Source organism: Protopterus annectens, chromosome 14.part0 (genome assembly GCF_019279795.1).
Source record: "Protopterus annectens isolate FY-2018-M chromosome 14.part0, PAN1.0, whole genome shotgun sequence".
Taxonomy (NCBI): Eukaryota; Metazoa; Chordata; order Ceratodontiformes; family Protopteridae; genus Protopterus; species Protopterus annectens.
The window spans coordinates 586175593-586202835 of NC_056748.1; the positions used below are offsets into that span (position 1 = coordinate 586175593).

General features: G+C 38.1%; 1 long non-coding RNA gene across 3 annotated transcripts in view; it reads left to right on the forward strand.

Annotated features, from left to right (window-relative positions):
* LOC122789119 overlaps positions 1 to 27243 on the forward strand; it is a 729947-nt gene that overhangs the window by 636734 nt on the left and 65970 nt on the right. For all 3 annotated transcript variants that reach the window (XR_006362771.1, XR_006362770.1, XR_006362772.1), the window contains one exon: positions 19357 to 19445. This is a non-coding gene — a long non-coding RNA (uncharacterized LOC122789119). The remainder of the gene's footprint in view (positions 1 to 19356; positions 19446 to 27243) is intronic.

Here is a 27243-nt window from a genome sequence, read left to right on the forward strand (position 1 = left end):
GGGGGGAGTGAGTTCCATTTTTTACTGGCAGAGTTGGAGAATAATGATTCTCCAACTGAGTTGTTGCCTTTGGCAGACTGTACTAGCATTCTGTTGGATGAGCGGAGGGATGCTAAGTTACTGTAGGGGTGATAATATCTGTCTGAATGGGTGTACTGTTAGGTTGGTAGAGGATTTTATGAATAACTATGAGCTGGTTATACTGGAGTTGATTGGGTAGTTCTAGCCAGTCTAGTGTTTCAAGATTTTGACAGTGATGGGTACTGTAGGCTGAGCCTGTGGCAAATCTAGCAATATTGTTATAGCAGGTAGTACATTTGTTAAGGTTTGACTTTCTTAGGTTTACGAAGATGGGCGAGCCATAGAGAAGGGTTGATAGGAGATGCGTTCGAGCTATAGAAGTTCTGGCAGATGGGGTTAGGAATTCTTTAATCCTATACAAGGAGCCTAGTTTTTTATTAACTGTTTTGATGGTTTTATCTATATGAGCATCATACTTCAGATTATTATCGATAATTACACCAAGTAGTTTCGTACAAGGTTCTGGAGAAATTATGGTGCCATTGTTAGATGAGATTGTAATAAGTGGTGATGTGAACTTACGGGTAGGGGAGAAAAGTAGTAGTTTGGTTTTATTTGGGTTCAATAGGAGACGGCGACTATTGAGCCAGTCCTCTACTTTGTTGAAGGTGATTTGGGATAGGGATTGTAGTTCTGTGGGGGTGGTGGCAGAGCAGATAAGGGTGGAGTCATCTGCATACTGAATACATGTTGCATCTGGGATAACTTTGAGTAGGTCGTTAATGAATATGGAGAAAAGGAGGGGTCTAATATAGATCCTTGGGGGATAGATTGTCTTTTCATAGTACAGCTTGTTGTCTGCCATGCAGATAAGAGTGGAACCAGATGATTACTAGGTTGTCTAGGCAAAGTGATTTTAGTGTGTCTAGGAGTAGGTGGTGATTCACCATATCAAATGCTTTAGATAGGTCGAGAAAGAGAGCTGAAGAGAGCTTGTTGTGATTATGATTTTGATTTATTGCATGAGAAAAGGAGAGAAGGTATTAGGTTGGGAACAATCAGCTGAGTAGATAGCAGGTCAAGTAGCCAGTGTGCACAGAGGCAGAGTATAGGCTGAAAGGACTAGAGGTGGGGAAGCATATATGATCGTAGGGGGGAGGGGTAGAAAGTAGAAGCAATCTGGAATTACACTGGATAGTTGATCAGGAGCTGCTCATAAGGCAGGGGATAATAGGTGGATTCAGGCCACCATCTAGTGGCCAAAATCTGTAAGTACAGCAAAGTTCCTTGTAGAACCTGGGGCTGGGAAACTTATGAAATGTGGCTTTATCGTGGCTAGGAAAAGGTCAAAAAGGAGCAGTTCCAGGATTGATCCCTGAAGGACTCTGCTTGTGACTGGCCTCTTTGTAAAGGTGGACTCATCAAACTTCAATTCAAAGTTTCTCGGTCTTGTCTGTGAGCCAGCTAGCTATCCATCAGGGAACGTAATGGTTTGCACCCAACCTCTTAAGTCTATCAACAATGCCCAAGTGGGGTACTGTATCAAATGCCTTGGCCAGGTCAAGGTAGGCAGTGTGATCCATTTTCATTCATTGCTTTGGTGACCTTCTCAAAGAAGTACACCAGGTTGAGTAGGCATTACCTGCCCTTGACAAGGACCTGTTCTCTAATTTATAGCAGGGGGAGTTATATCTGAGGAAAGAATAGGGGGAGAGATGGGTAAAGTTGGAGCTGAAACTGTAGGCGAGTAGGTTTGCTATATCTTCTGGCTCAGTATAGGTGACTTCAGTCACAACGAGCTCTGCACACAATTGTGCATTGCCTTTGAGGTCATGGACATAGCTAAAAAACGCCTTGTGTTTGCCCTTGGCCTGGGATACCAAATTTAACTCAAATTTGGCTTTGGTAGACTTTATTTGGTCTTTGAATTGTTTGTTTAGTTTGATGAGAGTGCTTTTATCTTTCTAGGTGCTGCACCTCCTAATTTTTGCCGTATTTTTCTTTCTTCTGTTATACAGGCTATTGATGACATGATTCCACCACGGTGGTTTGTTTTTGAGTTAGTTTTGCACTTCTTCCTGGTGTGTATAGATGCTTCTATGCACCTATTAAAATTCTTGTATAGGGTAGTGTTCTCAGGGTTTACTGGGGATTGAAATTTTGCCCAGTTATCACTTAATAGTAGGAAGTTAGCCTTAGAGTATTTCCTGAATATTCCAAGGTTAGTTGGGGTTCCAAGTTTTATTTTTACTTCAAGGAGACCATTTTGTGTTCTGATCTTAAAGAGAAGACATTACACTATGGGGTGTGCAGTACTCTCCTATATTAGTGAGGACCAAATCCAGTATAGTTGTATCCCTGGTGTACTGACAATCTAGTCCAGGGAGTTTGCATTTACAAAATTCAGGAATGTCTGTGCCTGCACATTTGCTGTTGTATATGATTCCCAGTTAATACTGGGCTAATTAAAGTCACCCATGAATATGGCACTGAGCTGATAATTTTAAATACATGACATGGGTTTCCTGGGTCAAAGAGGGGGACCTATAACTTGAAAGGAAGTGGTATGGGGTTTCCCCTATGGTGATGTGAACGTGGAGAAGCTCAAGTGCTTGTCCTGTTTGACCAGCCTTTGGGTATATTTATTTTTGATGTAAATTGAGACACCTTCACCTTTAGTTCCTGTCTGGATAGTAGCTGGTCTAAATGTGTGGAAGGCATTATAACATTGTACTCTTGGTGTGCTCTCTGTGGCTTTAAACCATGTCTCCATGACCGCACAGATTTCAGCATTCTCTAGGATAAAGAGAGCTTCTATGGAATGGAGTTTTTTGTTTAGACTCCTAGCACTGAGCAGTAACACCTTTAGACTTTCTTTGTTTTGATTTTCTTTATCAGAAATACTTTGTTTGGCATTGCCTAAAAAGGCACTAAGGGGGAGGACAATGTTTAACCGAATATTCAAGGGAGAGGTTCAGACCATCACTGGCAAGGCAGCGTGCTCTGTTGACCACCTTCTGCATGCTGGTAAATATTGCACCTCCTTTTGTTTATATTATGCCATCATCCCTGGAGAAAGAAAAATGCTGCTCTATTATAGGCTCATACAAGCCTGGGACACACATAAGGAGAGCTTTATGATTTCTCTCTTCATATAGTCTAGGGAGGTATGTCTTAAGTGGTTTACACCCACATGGACTATGACTGTGTCATGGTTGTACTTATGGTCCAATGACCTGAATGCATGTGTAATATGGTGGATCCTGGACCATGATAAGCAGCTGATCGTGGCTTTCTCCTTACTCATCTTGGTGCTAGGAACATCAGTGCGTTTCACAATGGAGCCTCCAATGACCAGAATGTCAGACTGTGTGGTGGCTTGCCTTATGGGCCTAGAAGCAGAAGATCCTTGAAATGTGGTTGTATGTGCTGATGTGGGTGTTGGTTTGAAAGAGTTCATTCAGGGTTGCTGAGTGTATTTGTTATGTGTATTTTGTCTAGGAGGTCTTTGGGGTTTAGGGAGATTACACTTAAGTGCCTCAGGATATGTGGGTCTATGTGTCTGCTTTGAATTTTGTGCAGTGTGTGTACTACTGACAACCTTACTGACATTAGGAGTGCTTTTATGTTAAGAGATTTGCCTTCAGTGGCATTGTGTAAATGTATCTCTCACATACCATATCATTTTGTTTGAGAATTTAGTTTGCTTTGCGTCTTTCAGCTTTTCCCGGTTAGGGGTCACCACAGAGGAACTCCGGTCCACTAATGATTGGTAGTGGATTTTTACATACTGGGTTACCAGCCCTGACGCACAGCCTTCAACGAAGGCACACCCCATTCACGTATGCCTCCACACAGAAGACGCTCTAGCTGAGAATCACTTGTCAGCAAACATGAGGCAGTTTCTGCATTGCTTCAGGATGCCCATATTCACTAAGCTGGCAACAGTTAACTGCATTGAGTGTCCTTTTGTTATATATTTCCAATATGAGGTTTCGGGTGTTGTTTTATAGTTTATCAATATTTTGTAAAATTTTGAAATAGTTTCCCATGTCAAAGTCATTATATATGATTTCATATATGTATTTCGTAACTGTAGGTATTTCTTTAAATAAAGAATTGTTAATTATTCTACTTAAATCTTGTGAATATGACTGAATACTCTGTAAAGTTAGACAGTCCTGTTGTGGAATTTTGTATGTCGTTTTTTATTACTTGCATATTTAAAACTTTTAGTTCTTTGATACATTGGATGCAAATATTCTAAAGTTAGGTTAGACAGCAGGGCATCAAGCAATATTTACTGAAAAAAAATTAGCTTGGCAAAAATGATGAAGTGGAGAGGAGTTGCCTGAATGGCTACTACTAGTGCTGGTCTCACCACAGCTTCACACTGCTAGGATACAATGCTCCTTTGTTTCTTCTCTCACCATAAGAAAAACAGTATCACCAATTCCAAGATGAAGACCACAGGGTCTTTGATGATCTACAGTCTTTTCCCATATGATGCAAGGGTCTGTATGCTTGTTGCAGCCTTTTCCTGGTAGATGCCTTGAACAGCAACCAGACTAGTTAGGAAGGTCAAATACAGACACTCATTGCCCAGTCAGAAACAGTCAGGAATCAATGAACTCTGCTCTTTCTCTTACAAGAAGTAACATATAAGTGCAAATTCTAAGCTGGCACCTATGAAACAGTTATTAGACTTTCCAGTGATCCGCAGTCTCCAGTAAATAATGTCCCTCTGCTCTCTCTCTCTCACCAGGAGCAAAACAGAAAAACTAATCCCAAGATGACTACTGAGAGGCAGAATGTGAGATCTCCAGTAATTGGTGGTCTTCATAGGCTCATAGGAGGTTACTAGGCTAATGGCCCTAGGGCCCTTACAAGCCTAGCCAAGTACAGCCCTTGTTCCCAAGAATATCAAGGTATTAAGTTGAAGCTTAACTATTAAATCAACAACTACTTCCCCTGTCTAAGAGGGACACAGGTAAAACTCCCGAGGTGAATTTGCTGTTTCCCATCCAATCACCCAAATTACACTTAAATAGGGTCAACAAGAGACTCTGCTTCACCTGAATTGAAAGTTTGTTACAGAGGACAGGTAACCTCTGTGAGACATATCTATCTCTCCAGCAAGTCCTGTTGATGTCACATTCTATGTTGAGTTCCCTAGAGCCAGTGCATCTTATACCATTTGATTTATGAATGTGCAGCATTTCCATTAGAGTAGGATCTCAGATTGCTTTATATGCAAGGCAGAAATCATCTCTGAGTAGTCTGTAAGACACAAAGTATAGTGACAGTGATTTTACTCTGCCACCATATGACATATGCTGAAGACCCCAAATGTTCTTTGTAAGAAACCTTTGAGGTCTTTCCAGTTTCTGAAGGTGCCTGGTAAGGTACCTACCAAAGGTAGCATTGTACCCTGTTATTGGCCTGATGAGTGAGGAGCACAGTGGGTTATAAACTCTTTTGTTCTAGATGCAATGCCCTCACTTAAGAGGTGGGCGATGTAGAAAGCCTTTTTTACCACTGTGGAGACAGGGTTGTCAAAGGAAAGGTTGCTGTCAACCTGTGTGCCCAAATCTCTCACCACTGATTGTGTGCTTAGGGTGTTGTTGTTAATGTGGCAATCTGCAGGGATGTGGCCCTTGCCAAAGGGGGATGATAATGCATTATTTTGCATTGAGTTTTAGCCCATGACTTTCATTTGCCTGTGTAAGTCCCTCTTGTAGGATGTTGATATAATTTGGGGACTTGATGACTGCACCCAGTTTACAATCATCAGCAAACTTTGTCAGCTGTAGGCCTTTTGTTTTAGCCTCTACACCTGAGAAGTAGATTCCAAACAATAGGGGCCCTAGCAGAGATCCCTGTGGAACACCACTGGTTATGGGTCTACTAGTGGAGGTAGTCTCACCTATTTTGGACTGTGTACATTCAATTAATGAGCCAGTTTGCAACCCACCTGACAATATGCAGGCTGATATCCAGCTTGGTGAGTTTATCAATAATGTTTGAGTTGGGAATAGTGTCACAGGCCTTGGCCAGGTCCAGCTAGGCCATATACATGGATTTTCCTTCATCCAGGCCTTTGGTGACTGTCTCAAAGAAGTCCACCAAGCTCAAGATGCAAGATCTCCCTTTAATGAAGCCAAACTGGGTTGGGTTGAGCATCTGGAGGTCTCCTATATATTTGTGGATAAGGTCCATGATTATTCTTTCCATAACATAGCCTTTCAGATTAGGCTGGTCAGGCTTATGGGTCTATAGTTCCAGGGTCTGTGGAGGTGCCTCCTTTATGAAACTGGATGACCACTGCTGTTTTCCATTCAGCAGGTACAAGACCAGTGCTTAGACTAAGGTTAAAAAGAGTACTCAACGGCGCAGATAGTTCCTGTTTTAATCCATTTAGAACATAGCCCGGGATATTATCAGGTCCCATAAAGGCTGTGTTTTTGGCTTTAGAGAAAGCATTTACAACCTGCTCCTTGGAGATACTAGGGGGTCTTGGTCTAGGTGGTCTTGAGCAGATACTGCAGATTTTAAAGATAAGAGGGAAAAATGGTTTAATATCCTAAAAGCTGCATTGTGTACTAGGCAGTTAACTATGAAAGAGGGGTAACTTAAGCTTTAAGGTATCTAAGTGGAGAGCCACTAATTTTAAAAGAGCAATATAGATGGGAAGGGGTGGGCAATTTGTATTCTGGTTCTATGGAATACAGTAGGATGGCCAATAAATTTAAATAGCTGAAGGGAAGTGATTTCACAAAATGCTATTTTTTTGCTTACTCAAAATAGACAATGAAAGAGGAGAGGAAAGGAGATATGTGGTCAAATTAAAATAAGGGGGAGCCAACTAGAAATCTGAGTTTAAAAACACTACAGCAGGGTGGTAGGATAAAACTTAATTTCTGTGTGACTCACAAGAGACACAGCTGTGGTCTCTTTCCTAGTTTAAGTATACAATTAAAAGCAGAATGCAAGTAAAGCACAGTGTAAAGAAAATAAATCACAATGTACAAAACAGAAGACGGCAATGAAGCAATATGAAACACAAGAAAGCAAAAACAAACTAACATTTCCCTCACAGCAAGTCGTGGCAGAGTCTGGGTGAGCTTTACCAGTAAAACTTGAAAAGTTTTATTTCACCCCTTAAATAGGAGGTTTAGTTCCTAGCTCCACCTTCAGTTCTTCCTATACAATGCATTGTCATAATAACTTCCACAACCCCTCAACTCTCAGTTTCAAAGACATACTCTGGCCTCCTAAAAATACTAACATTTGCTAGGAGATTCCCAGACCCCAGCTCAAAAAATGGCCCAGCAAAGGGTATATGAGCTTCATGGAAGTCAGGATATATATCAAACTACAACTACTTCAGCTGTAATGTATAACCTAGCTTACTAGTCCACATATATGTTAACACAATAAAATACATAATTTGTGCAGATATTTCAATACCCTAACACATATCCCCAATACACTTAATAATTTGGGACCTACTAAGAAATGAAGGAGTGTGTTTTTATGATAAGCACTCTAATTTAGTAAATGGCACTTCAACTGCCAGCTGAGACAGTATTGTGTTGTACTGGACGCTCTCGCTGTTTACTAGAAGATAAGCCTATTATTTAATACAGCTGAAAACACAACCAGAATAAAATAGCTACATAGCTTAGCTAGTAATATGTAATGCAATGGCAGTGTATCTTAAAAAGGTCCTGCTGGCAAAAAGACCAACACCATTTGGTAAATCTGGATACATAATAGTAAACCAAACAGTAACAATAAGGGAGTGAATATCTCCAGGTAGGGTGCGTTTAAGGCTATCAGAAAAGTGAATAGTATATAGAGTCTGGACTCAAGCAGCAACAACTGACAGATAGCCCTACGCATGGCAACAAGGCCACTGTGATAAGGTGTCAAATATGGGCACAAAATAAGTTGATTCTATATGGCACATCTCATTACCAAGGGTTTTGCATCCAGGAAGAAAGAGGTCATCACCTCTCTCTACTCTTCTCTCATTAGACCAATCATTGAGTATAATGCCCCATTTGGCATGTACCTCACTAAACACCTGCAAAAGCTGGAAAGGCCATAACAGTACCTCATGAAGAGGATCCTAGGCCTTAAACACATGCCCTATGTGGACAGACTCAAAAAACTCCAGCTTTTCTCTGTCTCATATTGTCTATTAGGAGGCGATTTCTGCTTGACTTGCAAAGCCATGTCTGACCCAGCCCTGTTAGAAATGTTACACCTAAAGAAATCCCAACCCTCCGCACAACAAACTCCAGGGACCTCAACCTCATTACCACAATCAACAGAACATGCTAGAGGGACAGGTTCTTAACTTACAGACTGCACATGCTCTGGAATAGACTTCCCATACATGTCAAGCAGAGCACCTCACTGGCCCTTTCCAACAGAAATCTTGATGAGTGGATGGGAAATAGAAAGTTCACCCTGGGGATCATTCCAGTGGCTCTACTTGATAGAGGCATCGGGAACTAATGGCAGCATGATGCCAGTGCACTTCTATGGGCTAGGCTTGTAAAGGCTCCAGGGCTGTTGGCCTAGTGCACACCTATGAACCTATGATTCTTACCTGCAAAGCTCATCATTGAACCATATTATTAAAAAAATGAATGATGAGCAATGAATAGGCAACCATCTACAGTCATACCTCTTAGTACAATAAATCTTGACAAAGACAAAAATAATGGGGGGTAAAGGCTCAAATAGAGAGAGAAATTGTAAATATTATTCATAAACTTTAGAAAGTTAGCAGAATAAAAGGTGCTGTGTTAGCATGCTTTTGTCTGAAGGATATGAAATCTGAAACCGAAGTTTCTGTCATTATCTAATGACTTAAATTCTCATTGATTCTTCAGAAAACCAAATATTTTAGGAGGAATGGACCACAAATATGAGGCACAAATCTGGACATTCTGCAAAAATCTGGACAGTTGAGAGGTATGTCTACTCTCTACTCTTCCCACAAATGACAGAAAAACACAAAGCCTCAGTATAACAGTGACATGCTCGATGAAATCCAAACAGAGGAATCTCATTAAGAACTCAAGCAAGAGATCACATCAACGATCCCCGATAGTCTGATGCAACCATTTTGGACTACTAAGTCAGCCAAGTTTCACATCCATAATGAAATGTAATAAGGATAACCATGCTATGCACTTGTATCATTGCCTCCTTTCAAAGGAAACAACTGGAAATGGTGCGCTGAAGCAATTTCTTGAATCCTAATTGAGACTGTTGCACATTGAATTAGTTGCAATACAACATGGACAGAAAGTAGTACATTTTCTGCATTTGTGTGATAATCTCATCATGGTGATCCCTTCATTTGAGAGTCATTAAAAACATTTTGTACATCGGTGACCTTTTAAGGCAGAAATCCATTCTCTCTCAGTGTCAGGTTTTATTTGCACATCATTAAATTCTACTGAATGCTGCTTGATATGCTGTTCTTTGATTTAGTAAGTTTGGACATTGTACTCATTTCCAGATATAAACATTACGAATTATGTAATTCTATCACTTTGACCCAGGAATGCTGTTGATAACTTTTCACTGGCCTTTTATATGGAACAAGAGGGGCTTTGTCTTTTGTCCTTACACCATTTAGACAAGGATTTTGTTCACTGTAGTTGACTGTTCATTATTCTGGGTCAAATTAAGAGTACAAAGTTTGGCTTATGAAAGCCTGACTTCCCAATCACACCTTACAAATGCTGTTACTGACCATGGTGGTAAGGAGTTAAAAAACATTGTTAGACTTTTTGCTAACAGTGATACACCACCTGCACTCTCCATGCTTAATATACTACCTATAAGGTAAACAGCTTAATGCCCTTTTATTAGTATTGGTGCACACTTGGAGGTAGCAGCTTTGGAGAGAGGGGTTTGGGGAAGAGAACACACATCAAAGGTAGAAACAATATACGAAAACATCATGATTAAAAAAAGTCTGCATAATATTTTTCCGTAGTCTACAAATAGCAGATGTTGTTAGGCCAAACTGTTGTCCTTGTATGTGAGCCTCCTCAGCTCAGTGGTAAGAAACAATAGTCACTAAATTCCATCATTCAAAATTATAATACAGATAAAGATTCATGATCTCAAAGAAACAATTTCCTAATGTATAGCTGCCTTTCAGTTATTGTATGTCCATTTTGTAACTTTAACTTTACATTTTCATTCGTATAAAACTGCCTTTTTTTGTACCTGGAGCTTTTCTCCCTGATACTCCATGAACAAAAAAAAAACAAGCAATCAATCAGCCAATCAATGAATGCATACACGTCTTTGGCTCTGTGCTACTGCTCAATTGCATTACAGGATTATACATTTTCTCGCATTTCCAACAATTTTGTTATATTTCTCTGAAATGAATTCATCCCATCACAGTACATCCCCATCCTCACACAGACATTCAAGTGTTCACATTCTGTTCCTTCACACATGGAAGCAGCTGTGTACAAACAAAATACAGGCAGTTTGCCAACTAAATCACTGTGCAGAATGAGATTTCTTGCCAGTAGAGACTGCAGTCTTTTGTAATATATTGTGGCAGTCTCTTTTGTTTCCTTGTTGTACTATTATAGTTTATACAGAGGTATGCTACTTTTGTTTGTTAACATTTATTTAAGTATAACTTTACCATGCAATTCCTGATTTCATCATTCTCTTTTAGAGTGACAGTTTAAAGCCTTAGTGCTACATTCACAGCAGTTACCTGTCAAATACTGCCGTGTAAAAAATACAATACAACATGAATACAGGCCTGGGCATTTAGAAAGTAAGATAGCTTATCAGATTGTTAAGAATGATCAGAATAATATCTGTCAGTAAAGCAGTGTGAAGATGGATTTGAGAAGGTAACATTCACAACAAGCATTTCTGAGTAGAAAATTATCTTGCTTGGAGATTTTTTTTATGTGCAAAGAAATAGGGGTAAGCCTGTCATTCCAAAGCTTCTCAGACCCTGAGAGATTATTATTTCATATAAGCAAATACAGTACAATAGCACACAGGTTTACGTTTCACAGAGTGAATCAATAGCCATGAGAAATTCAACAAAATCTAGTTTATGTTAGAAGAGACTTGCCATTTCTCTGTGAACTGACAGCAGCCTGTATTAACAAATAAAAGATCAATTTCTATGTAACTTTTCCAGACAGGAATATTAATTTTCTGATCATTAAAAACTGCCATTAGCCAGATATATTGAAACATTGCATATTTTGACTATTAATACTTTACGTATATATATATATATATATATATATATATATATATATATATATGTATATATATATATATATATATATATAATGTAAGACAGTTATAAGAAAAGTTGCTTACATTCAATACTGAGCTCATGTAAGACGAGAGATGATAGCATCCTTGTCATCTTCCTCTTACAGTAATTATTTGATAACTTTTCAAGAACATCATAGACATGTACACAATGTAAAATGCTGCACATGCCTATATAGCATGTCTCATGCATGCATGCTGTGTAGGTAGCTTCATATGGGTTTCATGCATTATGCAGCTAGGCTTGTTTTCCAGTAAGTGTACATGTAACATATGAACTCAAAAAACCTGAATGCATGTTTGCATGAATTTATAAAGCCACAAGCTGCTGAAGAAATCCTTGTGAATCATGTAGAGTGTCTGATGAATGTTGCAGAATATGTTGTATCTCCAGAAGTTTGGTTGCAAGTCTCCGGAATAATTCACTCAGCTGTCAGGGTTCTGCTGAGACAGAGATGTGGGGATCAAATAGCTGGTACAGAAGACTGCCACTGCTAGCTGCCATGATTTATTGGAAAGGTCCCACCATCCTTATAAGCTCTCCTTAATGGCAAATAAAATTCAGTATTTTGCATTGTTCTAGGGTTACTTTATTGATATTTGTACCTCTGTGGACTGCACTCCCATTGTTAGAACTCGGTTGGTTGACTGCATTATCTGTAGAGTGGCAATACACCTTTGGTGTCCATATTGTATTATGGTGATATTTGTAGTATGGTGATGTGTCTTACCCTATGCTTCCTGTGTAGCACCTGCAGTCACATGGACTTTGCTGTGCCTGTATATGCAGCATATTATAAATGCACGTGTATAACCAATGTACACTGTAATTAATTATGTGTACATTTATGGCTGAGTTGTTCATTCCCTGGTGAGGACTTTTTAGCAGAATTGATGTAACATCTTTAAATTACTAGTCTCCCCCCAGGACACAGGTGCTGTTCAGCAATTGAATTCTGCTTGCTGTGCACACTCAAGCAACTCTGCAGTATGCGGCTACCACCCCACCCATACAGTATAAGAAGGAATTAGTACTGCAAAACTAAACAAGGATATACATTTTGAGCCTCAAGAGCAGGGTCAGTCCACCCAGGCATTCTACTTGTATGTTTTATGAGAGTGAAGCTATAACATTAGCAGTATTTCATAGTAGTTCTCAGCGTGCTAATAAAACTAACTGTTGTAGCCTTGTGTCCCTCCAGCTAGTGCAGAGATCTTAGTGCTTTCTGCCTTAGTTTGTATCACTTGAGGCCCACCTGTTTATTTGCATCTCTGTACATTCCCTTTCATTGCTAATGTATCTCCCTACTCTAATCTGTGCACAAACTGACTACTAATAAGCAAGTCAATGTGAAGACACACTCCCAACCTTAATAAACATTGCTGTCTCTACTCTCCTTCACTTTACAGGTAGAGTTTGAATTATTACTTACCCCCTCTGAGGCCTTCATTGATAGAATTCCACTGATAGCCTCACTGGTTTCGCTGGTTTCTTTGAATTCCACCTGGTTTGCACCCCTTGTGCTAGCTCCCTCCCCCAGTACTAAGTATATATTAGAATCCTGCTGAGCATGGAGCCATCTTTAAATTACTAGTCTCCCACCAGAAACAAGTGCTCTTCAGCAATTGAATTCTGCTTGCTGGTAAGCCATTAGACCTCAGGAATTTGTTTAAAGGGTTCAGATTTGTAAAGTAACACTTACTTTTTGCTGCCCATTACTCTGGTCTTGGTGGGCTCTGCCCTGCTTTGTTCGTCCTCGCTAATGCTCGGGCTCTATCCGCTCCCCTGCCCTGCCCCCAATTCCCTCCCAACCCCGCTCCCTCTACATTTATAGTAATCACAGCCACACCCACAGCTCAACCTCACATCACCTCCACCAATCACAGCTCCTCAAGTCAGATCACATTACACCACACCAACTTACTCCACCACAACATACTCCCAACCACTCTCATTCCCACTAGGCATTATTTACATCACCCCACACTACTTACCCATCCACATATAGTGCAATCCTATAATTCCTATCCAGACCTCCACCTAGAACCAACCTAAACTTTATAACCATGACTATCACACAACTAAGTCTAGTCTGTCTTCTCATAATTCTTTATAACTCCACAAGGTATCACTCTAGCAGTATCCCTAAACTTAGTAGCACAACACTATATTATGCACTCTCATATACAGACACCACACATTATATAATATATATATATATATATATATATATATATATATATATATATATATATATATATATATATAAACCTGGCTAAATAAAAGCATAGCTAACTCAGAAGTTCTCTCTACCAGCTACAATATCATTAGACAAGACAGACCACTTCGTAAAGGGGGTAGAACTGCCTTACTGTACAATTCCAACTTAACTGTATGTCAGTTACCAAACTCCTACCCCTCCCCCAATAATTGGGACATACTTATCACACAACGTCAACTTCACCCTAAAAAGGTCATCACCACAATTGTGATCTATATTCCACCTGGTAATACAACTGCTAGCCTCGAAGACTTCTTATCCAAGTGTTCTTCCACATACTCACAAGAAACTCTTATTCTGGGGCATTTCAACCTAGATTGGTTCACCTCTATATCAGAACCACCAAGTAATGTAATAAATCTCCATGGCTACCAGCAACTAGTCCATATTCCAACTAGATGTGATAAAAAATCTAAAAGGGAATCCATCCTTGACTGGGTCCTAACTAACAACCCCACGTTGTACCCCCACACAGGCAGTCTCCCAGACACCTTAAGTGACCACAACATAATATACCTTATATGTAGTAGAACAAGCATATGCAAAACCACTAACTATAATCCACTATAAACAAAAAAAATTCTCTCCTGAGGTTCTCAATACTTTACTCTGTAATTGTGACTAGGCTCCCCTAAAAACCCTCCCACTTGACCAGGCCGTAGCATATCTCAACAAAACATTTCTACAACACCTAGACACTGTTGCTCCATTGCACAAAATCAAGGTTATAACCTCTACAAATCCCTGGCTCAGTAAAGAAACCAAACAAATCCTCAAGTCCAGAGATACTGCCTGGTTTTACTATCAAAAAAACAAAGAAACACAAAGCCTAACTAAGTACCAAGAACTGCGCAGCCGTGCAAGAAAATGCATTAGGCTGGACAAAAAAATTCTACTACATGGCATTACAAACTAAGTACCAACATAACCCCCCAACATTTTGGAAAAATGTAAACCAGCTACTAAAACCCACCCAAAAGGCTACCCCCAAACCAACCAACCCTGACACTAAAGTTCCCATCGAAACACAATTCAACTCCCACTTTGTGAACTCAATTCTATCCTTAGTATCACAGGACAGTTCCTACCTCACTATCCCGCCCAACACAAATAACACTAATACAAGCTTTACCCTCAAAACAGTTTCCACCACTTCAATCAAAAGTATGATCTTTAAAATAAAAATCTCATCAACAGCAGCTGACCTACTCCCCAGCTATTTCTTGAAACTCACAGCAGATGCTATTGCTATCCCAGTCTCAACTCTCATAAACAGATCAATTGTTGAAAACTATGTGCCCAAACTCTGGAAAATATCCTATGTTACACCCATATATAAAGGCGGGACCTCCACTGAACTTAATAACTACAGACTCATCGCTTTACTCTCCCCCCTGGACAAAATCCTAGAAAAATGCATCCATACCCGGGTGCTAAAATATCTCCTAGACAGCAACATCCTGTCACCTACTCAGCATGGTTTTAGACCTGCCCATAGTACCACTACAGCCCTCTTCTGCTTCACAGACACAGTAAACCGTCTCAAAAACGAAGGCTTGCAGGTGTCAACTCTTTTTGTGGATATGTCCAAAGCATTTGACACAGTCTCACAACAAATCCTGCTAAACAAACTAAACCAATATCACCTATCAAATTCCACTCTTACCTGTTTCCAAAGCTACTTAACTGACAGGTACCAAGCTGTGAAATGGGAAAATTATCTCTCCTCAGCTGCCCATAACTATAGGAGCATCACAGGGTTCTATCTTAGGACCACTACTATTCACAATCTTCACAAATGACCTCCATACCTTCACACAGCATGCATCTATCATTCAGTATGCAGATGATACTACCTTAATCTGTGCTGCACAAAACATTCCCACCCTCCTGCAAACAACTCAGCTAGCATTCTCTGACATTGAAAACTACCTTACGAAAGCACAATTAATCCTCGATCCAACCAGTTCTAACAAAAACACTGATAACAGTCAATTCACTATCTACTCCACAAATGCTACTCCAATCGCATCAGTGGCACAGGCTAAGCTATTGGGAATAACCATAGACTCCCACCTAAAATTTGATAGTCATCTCAACATAACTATTAAAAAAGTACATGCCAAACTGGGATCACTCTACTGTATCAAACCATTTCTTACCAACAACACAATATCAGCCATTGCTCTCTCCCAGCTTCTATCTACCCTACTTTATGCATCTCCCATTCTGACTAATCTCAACAAAACTGAACTAAGCAAAATGGAAGCCTACTATAACAGAATTGCCCACTTTGCTGCAAATTGCTCATATAGAACTCATCACTGTACTTCTTTGAGACAGCTCCACTGGCTTGAACTGCCCAACCTCCTAACCTGCAATCAGCTCTGCCTCTGTCATTCTATCTATTACCTCCCCAATACGTGTCCAGCCCTCAAAAACCTAGTACAACATCATTCAGCCAAAAAGCCTCTTAGATCATCAAGCAAACTACTACTAGAAGTCACCAACAGCTACAATATCTTTAGAGACACACTATATAGTAGTTCAGTGGCTAAAAAAATGGAACTCGCTCCCCACTAGCATACAAAACACATCATCCAAAGCCTCCTTTAAAAATCTCATTAGTTAACATCTCAAGCAAAGTTGGCAGTGCCATGATTGCTCCCCAGGCTAGTGAAAGCGGATAAGGTACACATACTAAACCTAGAGTACTTGATTATAGTTTTCACTCTTACTCACAAACACTGGCTAATCTACAATGTATGTACTGTACCTGTGTACTATGTATGTATTCTACCTATGTTCCAAATTTCAGCTGTACACCACAAATCTATTAATTACCTTTATTTTCAAATTAAGATTTTCTTGTTTGTTCTCTCCACTGTAACTGTTGATGTGCTGTATACCACTGTAAAAACATGTCTGTTGTAATTTGTGTGTATACTGATCATGTCTAAATATCTAAATGTATCTGTAATTTTTCTATGTGGAGCTTTTCTCCCCAGCACTCTGCTGAAAAAGGGCCTTTTCGGCTCAGTCAGACACCCCCATTTAACAAATGTAAAATAAAATAAAAATAATGTGCTTATTGCCCTACATGTTGTGCATCATCTGCAGAATTAATGGTTCTGCAGAGCTGCAGCAATCAAGTGCTTGAAAATGGCGTCTATATCACGTTATCGAAATTTTACTACATCGAATCACTAAAGGTTGGCCTCTAGTGATCGATGCACTAAAACATCGAATAACGTTAAAAAAAAAAAAACAAACAAAACAAAAATAAAAAATAACTAGCATAGGAAGGGGGGGCAAGCCCCCCTGCAACCCCCCCTACTTAAATATTCCAATTCCGAGACTGCACTACATTGAGGTAAACAGAAATCTCCCCCTACGGAGATTTCTGTTTGCCTGCACGATGTTCTGCACTTTCGATGTTGTGCTGCCGACAATATCAGCTTCGATATTGTCGGCTTTCGACATCGTGAAGTAGACCCTTGAAAATGTTGATTTCACTTATGTAGTTTATAATATATGAACTTTCCTTTTCAGTATTTCATTATTATATAACCTCCAAAGCTATGCCTTAAACTGGAACACATGGATCAGTGATCTACCCTAGTAAATACATTTAAATAAATAAATAATCAACCAAGCAAACAATAAAATAAACCGCAAACACTTCAGCTTATCCTTGAAATGAATTCTACCATACATGCCAAGATGATATTACCATTAGTTATATAGTTGACCCCCCTTCCATAGAGTTTTAATTATTGTTGACACTTTTTTGTTGGAAACTGGCAACAGGTTACAAAAGTGGCTTGGAGAGGGATAAGCCATCACTAATGCCCAATTCTCTTGCTTGTCCTACTGCTTCATTCTCCTCAGAGCAACCCCAATTCATTCAGGTAAATTGACATTTTCTTTCACCACATGGATCTCATTTCTCCAGATGTAAATGAACTTCTCAGCCTTCATACACTTGGAATAGTCAGTGACCAAGAAGAGGAGTAGACAAAGGCCCGTCATATAGGGCAATAGGCTTATTAGAGCAGTAAACGTTTGCTATACTTTTGCACACTGTCTTATAAATAAGACTGGAGAACTGTCAGCTATAGCTAATAAGACAACTTTTTATTAGAGTTTACACATGACAATGCAATGATGTTCACATATTAGGATTTAGTAAATATGAAAGATTAATTCTTAAGGGATCTCCCCTTACGATATAACACCAAAGGTTTTGCCCCCACTTTTTCAAATATACTGTTAAAGGATGAAAAAAACACCATTTTTTTCCCAGGAAATCACTAATGTGCCTGGAGTCTATGGTGTATTCAGTAATAAAAGATAAGGTGTGGTCCTTCACCCCCTTGGGGGGATAATTAAACAGCTCTTGAACATTATTGAAAGAAGACCTTAACAGAGGTAATATCTTCCCCTATTTTCTTTTAACAATGTTCAAAAGTTGTTTGATGATTTCCCCAAGGGGATGAAGGACCACGCCTTATCTTTTATTACTGAATACACCTTAGAGTCCAGGCACATTAGAGAAGTCCTGGGGAAAACTGGTGTGTTTTTTTTTCATTCTTTAACAGTGTAGTTGAAAAAAAGTGGGGTAAAACCTTTGGTGGTATATTGTAATGGGAGATCCCTTAAGAATATGTTGGGACTAGAGAGCCAGGTTGGTGGACTCAGTAGTAATAAAAAACATGGTATGGCTAAATGTGGCTTCTGCCCCCAGTGTAGATGCAGCCTGGTGGCTGATTCTGTCAAGGTTAATCAGAACATTATCAAACCCTGTTTTCACTGTAACTACAACTCTACAGGTATTGTTTACCTTGCTGTATGCCAAAATTGCAAAGGGTTTTATGTGGGGAAGACCCAAAGAAAGTTGAAAGAACATATTTATGAGCATGTTTTAGGCATCAGAAAACAAAATGTTAAGAGCACTCTGTATAAGCATATTTCAAACCACTCTGGTCATCATTTTTTGTTTTGGAACAAATCCTTAGGAATCCAAGGGGTGGGCCTTGGGAAGATTATATTGAAAAAAGGGAATTACACTGGCAAATAAAGTTGAATGCTACTGTTTTACCTGGTCTTAATGAATATGCATCTATTGCCAATGTTCGTAGGCTTAAGTCTTACTATGTTTAAACTGCATTTGGTATAGCCTGGTTCCTGATTTTCACACCTGTTCAGGTTTTAATTTGCATTCTAATTACATTTTAATTGCATTTTAACTTTTATTGGAAGGGAATGAACATGTGATCATTTTGAGTGGGGTATTTAAAAAGTTGCTATGAATGTGTATAACTGAGTCTGAAGAGGTCTGGTTATGTTTGCAGAAAAATGTGCTTAACCCTTTCATTCATTTGTATTTCTTTGTATTATTAAAATACATATTTTTAACGTTTGAGGCTACCTCCGTTCACTCTGGTTCCCGTTATTTTTCTGGTTTGAGCAACTTTTGTTTTTTTTTTCTTGTTCTCAGTTTGCTATTGATGAAATGCAAATGCTGGATTAATCTCATGCTTTATATCCATTAATTACATGGTATACCGTGAATTTTTCATTAAATGTGATTAAAAAGAACAGTGGAGCTGTCTCTGACTCTGTATACATAGTTTAATTCATAACCATTCTGGCCAGCTGATACACCCTTTAACCTTATTATTTATTATGTTATTAGGGACCAGTACTTTTCTTGAGCCATGGAGTCTGGCAGATATTATAGCGATACCTGAGTGGATCGTTTGTTTCTGCTATCACCATCACCCAGTAAGTCTGATATTACTTATGGGCAAATGCTTTGAGAGGTATTTACTATCACATCTGAATATCCATAAGAATGTTCTCGCACTTGTTGATCTTAAACAGCGTGGTTTCAACAATTTGACTGAATTTTATGAAACTGTTATTGAAACCTAGTGTGGGAGTTGGATAATTGGATTTATCAAACACTTTTGAAAGGCTCCCTCAAGCAATAGTAATTAATTCCCTAGTAAATCATAAGATAAATCCTTATATTATTGAATGGGTGAGGTGATGCCTCAAATATAGATGTCAACCTGTCAAAGTTCAAGGCCACTTTTCAAAATGACCAGAGATTGCTACTGGTGTTCCATAGGGATCCATTTTAGGCCTTATATTGTTCAACTTCGCATTTTCATTTTTGCCCATTAACAATACTTTTTGGCTGTCAAAATATGTTGGTGACATTTAAATAAGAGCATTTTAACATCATTAGTCAATTGTATAGCTTTTAATTTGTATGTGGCTGAGCTATTTGACTGTTTAAATAAAATGGGTCTTAATGTCAATTTATCTAAAAATGGTGTTATCTGCTTAGGGCATTTCTGACCTGAATACCCTTCTATTTTGGGAAATAAAGTTATACATGGAGTGACAATGCAGAGACCTTGATCTATAGAAAAGTTCTAATTTAACCTTTAAAAATGCATGTGCTGTTAAGGCAAATGCATTTTATGTTATGAGCCTCCTTCTTAGAAAATTTTCAACCAGATCTATTGTGCTTCTATTGAAATTACTGACAATGAATATTAAGCCTATAACTGATAACTCATTAATTTCTACATATTCAGGTGACCTCACCATACTGGAACATATTCAAAGAAAATTTATTACAAAAATTATGGAGTGGAGGTCCATCACGTATCAGGAATGCTTAGATAAACAACTTGTTTTCTATCAGTTATCACAGGTTATGTGGCAGGCTGCTGCTAGCATACTAAGCACTTCATGATGAAGTATCTCAACTTTTATTAAATATTGAGATACCACAGTCAGTGCAAATTCTCATGGGACAAAATATATATTTCAAATACCAAAATGCAAAACCACTTTTATATCAGGGTATATCACTCAAAGTGCTGTGAGATCATGAAAAAAAAAACTGCCATTACAAGTAAGGAAATATAATTCATTAGGTTCATTAAAGAAGACTTTAGATACTTGGTTTGGTTTGAATGTTTACTCTCTGACCTTGCAGTCTGCATTATAATGGTCTTCTACCTTTATGCAATTTATCAGAAACTATAAATCTATACTGTGGCTGGGTGTTTAATCACTGGGCTACACTTCACAGTGATATTGTCTTCCTCATAGGCTCCATCCACCTGCTTCTGGCTCTGTAGATTTTGCACTTTTTTCAGGTGGTTACTCCTAGGAGGTATGCCCGCCTGATGCACACTACTTTCATAAGACACATTTTTGCAGAGATTGTAATAAAATATTGTCTAGGTGTCCTATGGCCAGCTCATCATTTTGCTTGTATACATCTGATGTGGTTTCATTAGTTATTTAAGTAAAGAAATAGTTCATAAAATTGTCTTGCAACTTATACTTATGACGGGTACTTTCTTTAAAAAAAAAAAAAAAAATCAGCCAAATACCCATCTGCCATTGCAGAGAAAAGGAAGATGTGCTATAGATCTTGGAGTTGAGTTTTGCAGTAGAAAAGCATTGGAGAATTCTGATTGTAGGGGTGAGATGGACATTGATTGACAAGAGTCAAATAAAATCTAGAAATTAAGTGATCATGAATTTTACATGCCTACATTATGGGGATGTTTCCCCTGTCTAGAAGTATAAACTGCACGTAGACTTACAGAGCAGAAACTTTAATAAAACAACAAAAGAACAGAGGTAAGTGCTTTCACGACTCAAAGGTCGCTTCTTCAGACAATTGTACTTGCTAAAGACAATCATTTAAATAGTAGCTTACCATCACAGCTTAATATCATTAACCAATTAACTAAGCTAATAATTTAATAGAATACTAAAAAAGAGAGGGAAAAATCTCAGAAACTTTTATAAAAGACATCTTAAAAACAAATGGTATATTAAAAACAAAAACTAATTATAAAATAGTATATAACTACTTATGTTTAAGAGGGCGTGCTTTCAAAAAGAGTTTTAAAAGAAAACATATTGTTCAACCAAAGATGTTTTTCTGCATTTAATAAGAGGATCCACTTTTGCTTAGCAGCCTCTGTTTGGTTCTGTATATCACCCCCTCTAATGGAACAAATGGGAACTTGTAGAATTAAAAACTTAAAACTATGTGTCGCGTCAGTATTCATAACATGTACTGCCAATACATTAGTTTCCTTTTTGTTTCTAATGTCTCTATTATGTTCTAAAACTCTGTCATTGAAGGTTCTATTTGTTTTTTCAACATAATAAGCATGACATTTTTGGCAGAAGGCAAAATAAACAACATTCTCAGTTCTACAATCTGCATAGTGATGTAAAGAAATTTTGAAGTGACATGAAGGATGTATATACAGTGCTTGACTATAAATGAACTTACAAGCAGAACAATTTCTGCATGGTAAAGTACCTATCCTTGTGGACTTAAGTGCACGTGAATGCGCTGATTTATGGCACAGATGTTGTTTTAATGATTTATTGTTTTTTAAAGAAAATGAGGGTGTCTCACCAAACTTTTCAATAAAACCTGGAATGTCACGTAAAATATTCCAATTTTTCTTGATATTATTGCAATAATTATCAATATCATTAGAATATTGCAAAACAACTCTAAAATATTTTGAAGTGTTACCAGATAATGTAGATGGAAGCAATTCATCACTAGAAAAATTAAAAAAATGGTTTACACCTAGCGAATCTCTGTGTCCATGCTTCCTTAATAAACATGTCCACTTCTGATTCAGAATAGCCTCTTTATAAAAATTCTGATTTTAGTTCTGTAAGGGCATTGCTAGCTTCCATATCATTATTGTGCAACCTTAAAGTTCTATAAATTTGACCTTTAACCAAATTTTTACTAACATGTTTAGGATGCATGCTCCTTTTGTGTAGAAAAGTATTTTTTCTAGTTGGCTTCTTGTAGATACTTCTGTTAACCTTCTGTAAGTCAGATTTATCAAGAGAGACATCTAAGAATTCTATTTTTTAGTATTCTATTAAATTATTAGCTTAGTCAATTGGTTAATGATATTAAGCTGTGATGGTAAGCTACTATTTAAAGGAATGTCTTTAGCAAATACAATTATCTGAAGAATCGACCTGTGAATCATGAAAGCGCTTACCTCTATTCTTTTGTTGTTTTATTAAAGTTTCTGCTCTGTAAGTCTATGTGCAGTTTATACTTCTACTTTTGCACATTTTTTGCTGCACCTGACTGTACTCTGGACTCGTTTTTTTGATTCATGTTTCCCCTATCTGTTCAGAAACTATTCTGTTGTTTACTCTGATAACCTACATTCATGTTTGAATATAATGATACCTAAAAGATCTGCTAGTAGTTGATTTTAGGAAGGCTCTGTAAACAGAGATGTTTTACTGTGATAAAAGTTTTCCATCTATTAAAGTAGACTCTTATTTTTAAAAAAAATCCATCTGTGCAATAACTTCAGTATGCCCAGCATATATTCCATTTATGTTTTACTGTCTGTGGATCTCTACTGATAAACCAAACATGCTGAGCAATGTTGATTTATGCTACTGCCAAATGTAGTTTCATCATTTATGAATAAATATGATGAAGTAAATTATTTTAATCATTAGAAATAACTGTAAGCTAATGGACAACCTTTGTTTTATTGTTTCATACAACTGTAAATTTGTTTCCCAGTACAAAAGAAAAGAGAATGGAGCAATAAGCTACACTCAAGAGAAATTTTCAAAAGGAATGTGGGTTTTGACAAATATTCATAAAAGGAATGTCACAAAGTAAGCACAGACAGACAAAAGTTATGTCAAATACTGGAAAACAAGAAAATGTTAATATTTAAGCAGAAAGAAAATAAGAAATATATCTATTGAGGTGTCTAACCGGCCGATAATTGAGGCAAACTGAGAAACATAAAATATTGATTCGCAGTGAAAGACACAGGTAGACAAACTTTAGCATAATATAAAGGCATCAAACATAGCAAGAGATTACAGGTTAACTGTTCTGTTATTACACACTGAAGTTGAACAAATATACAAGTATGAAACTGTAGCCAGACCAAATGGCAAATTCCAAAATAAGCCAGACAAGCTATACAGCTGCTTTTAACCCAAATAAATATAAAATGCACAATATATTTGTTCAGAGTGCATGAAAGAAGGAAAATGAGTCTACACATACATATTATACCATGCTGAGCTGATATGAACATGAATTACTATCTTTAAGAAGAAAATTGTATCTGCTATTTTGTGAGTGTGTTTTGTGTGTATGTGTGAGAGAGAGAGAGAGAGAGAGAACTGGTTAACATAGAAGACCATACATATAATGAAGATCAGCTTTCAAACAGCTCAAGTACCTCATGCAATGGTAGCTCAATTTCTTGTTGCAGTAAGACAGATTGTTTACTTAATGGCTATTCATGTTTAGATAAGTACATCCCTACTTCTAAAGGTAGTTTTGGACCATGGTTTACAAAGTCTTCTACTATTTTTTTTTTACTGTTAAGAAATATCTAATGAAGGATCTGCCTGTATAGTTTTGTAAGAGTACAACTAATTTACGTTCTGATTCAGGTAACACAGAGTGGTTAACACTTAAGTAGATCTAGCATAATAGACCATAATTATGCTATCTGAAAAATACAAAATGCTATCTTGACTACAAAGCAATATTATAAGATGTGCTATTGACATTTTTGTGATGTCCACACTTCTGAGGAAACTAGGTGGAAGTTCCACTTGGAAGATTTGGAGATTTCTGAGTGAGAGGTGTGTAAGGGCAACTTCTTATAGCCAGCTTTCATCCTAAGTAAACGTATTAACTAGTATAAGCAGCTAAACATTTATGAAATACCATCTCTCCAGTTTCAGACATAAGGAAATAGGAAGGACTAACCAACAACACTGTCATATGAACCCCAGTTAGATAAATCTTTATGATTGTTCAGCTTCCACAACTGCTGTTCTGTTCTTCTCCCATGATAGCCATTCTATCACCAGTTATTGTTGCAGAGACCTCTGTACAAGTGTGGTGCAACCCAAGTTGTGTACATCCACTCCTGCAGCTGTGATAGACTGCTAAGCTATACCCTGAATGATTGCCATCAGTTCTTTATATAATTTGAAGTCTAGTGATAGTATTCTCATCTTTTTAAAGCATCATGCCTCACTCCAGGATTTGGGGTTCAGCACTGACATCTGATCTTTCCCTGCTCAAAGTTTGCATGTTCTTCTTCTTGTCCTTGTGTTTGAATGGATTTGCTTTTAGTACTGTGGTTTCTCTCTCTCTCTGATAACATGTTGGTTGTTTGGCTACTCTAGATTTTCCACATACGCATTTTATTTACTGTTGCCTTTTTGGCTCAGGTCATGGTTGAGAAGGATCTGTGGCCCATGACACCTGCGCAGTTGGGGTATGTTAAAAAAACTGAAATAAATAAGCATCACAATGCATGATGCAGATAAAATTTTGATGCCACCCCTTAAGTAAATTTGAATTACCCTTCATGCTTACTGGAAGAGAAACATGCCCCACCTTTGTATACTTCTGATAAAAAAGAACACTTCCATAATGCATTCTATTTTAATTTACTTATTTGTTCACTGGGTAACTGTGCTGGTCATTATGGAATCTCCTGAGTTATAACCCAGGCCACACGGGCAATGATAAGTGCCATGTCAGGGTACAGTAAAAAGAAAAAAAAATGCAATGACTTTTAAGGATTATGCAAACTTGCCACAGACTCAGAGTCTCTGTCCGAATTGAATCCTGGAACATAGAATTGTAAGGCAGAGCTACTAGTTACTTGACCAGCATGATTAATTCGCTGCTTAACCTGAACCTCTCTAGACTGACAAAAACAGTTTATAATCTTCTGCCTGTGTGAATAGTTAACCATCCTCAAAATGAAGGACTGATCTGAGCTAAATCCCAAGCTAGGTAGTTTGAATGTGGCCAAATTCCTTTAATTCTAGTTCCTTCATCTACTCCAAACGAGTACCAGATATTGTAATGATACATGATCATCAGATCTTACATCTTCTCTGTAGCTGCATCCTGCCTCACTATGTACATGATCACTTCACCATACATTATACATTTCCCTGTAAGGGATCCCACATCATCCCCCACTTCAGCCTCATTGTTTAGAGTGGATGGCTTTGTCAGGTGACTCACTGAAAGCACACCACGAGCTTGAAGTGGAACATTCTGCTATTACACAATATTATACAGCACATAATTCGCGGCTGCTGGGGAGTTATATGTTTTGTTCAACAGTTTGTTTGTATCATTCAATCTTCTGTTTTTAACCCACATGTCGGGAAATAACTACAGACAACGTTGTATTTTATTAACAACTGGAGCCATGATTATAACTTCAGCATTACAGCCTCAGCCATATTAACCAGAAATGAGGGGGTCAGATTATAACTAGTTCTTCTCTATGGCACTTGCACGGCTTTTCCACAACTGATGCTAATCTATCCAAGGAAATGACACTGGTCAAATGATGTGACTTCTGCTGAATTATTAGATCCTGGAAATGATCTGAAATTCATCAGTAAATGTTTTCAGCAGGAGCATATAACATGATAATACACCATACCAAAGAGATTATGAAGAAAGTGGGAAGGGAAGCGATAAAGATGCTGATCAGCAAAAGCCCCAAATGTATCAGCTGAAGGATTAAAAGGGCAGGTGTATCAGCTGAAGGATTAAAAGGGCAGGTGTATCAGCTGAAGGATTAAAAGGGAAGTATTAAAGAATAATAGTGCTGTGATTAAGCATGATGATATTTATTCAAGATACCTGGATTTTATCACACAGAAGGGACTTGCTGAGTGAAACAGGCTAATACTGGTTTAACTATGAGACAACAGCATCTTGGCAATGCTGGTTGCAATCAGCTAGAGAAGGACTGGGATATAATGAAAAGAAAGAAAGAAAGAAAATATATGACACTGTTAGAGGAGGTTGATGGAAGCATTCAAACAGTTACATATTAAATATGAATAAGCAAGATATGAAGGAAGTTAAGAAAAGAATAAAAGGGAAGAAAGATTTAAGAAGAAACTGAAAAAACATTTATAAGTTTGGGCTTGGTCATTGTAATCACCTGGCTGCCAAGAAAATAAGCCGTCATGGTAGTGGGTGGCAGATTGTTGTAGGACATCGTTTCTAGACAGCAGGAGGAAGTGCGTTAAGTATACTGACGTCTCAACACAGGGCATACCTGGTGTTGCCATATCAGGCAAAGGCCCACAGTTCAGAAGCATAGAATTTAAAATATTTGAACAAAGTCTGCGTTTATGCATGTGACTGCAGGTCCATGACATCTACAAAGAAATGGACAGGCTGAAAGAAATAGCCAGACAGTGAAGAAGTAGATGAAGAAAACTGCTTACACTCACTATGGAGATTGCCATCTGGCAGTTTTGGAATACACCAAAACCTGGTTGCAGAGTATCAGTTTGTCATTAGCTCATTTAAAAATTGGTAGAACAGAGAGAAGGAGTTTCTGAATTCTGCTACCTTATTAATGACAGAGAATTTAAGCAATGTAAATAACATACCAGAAAGGGATCAGCAAAGAGAAAACTATTGCTAATAATCAAGGTTACAGGAAATGGTCAT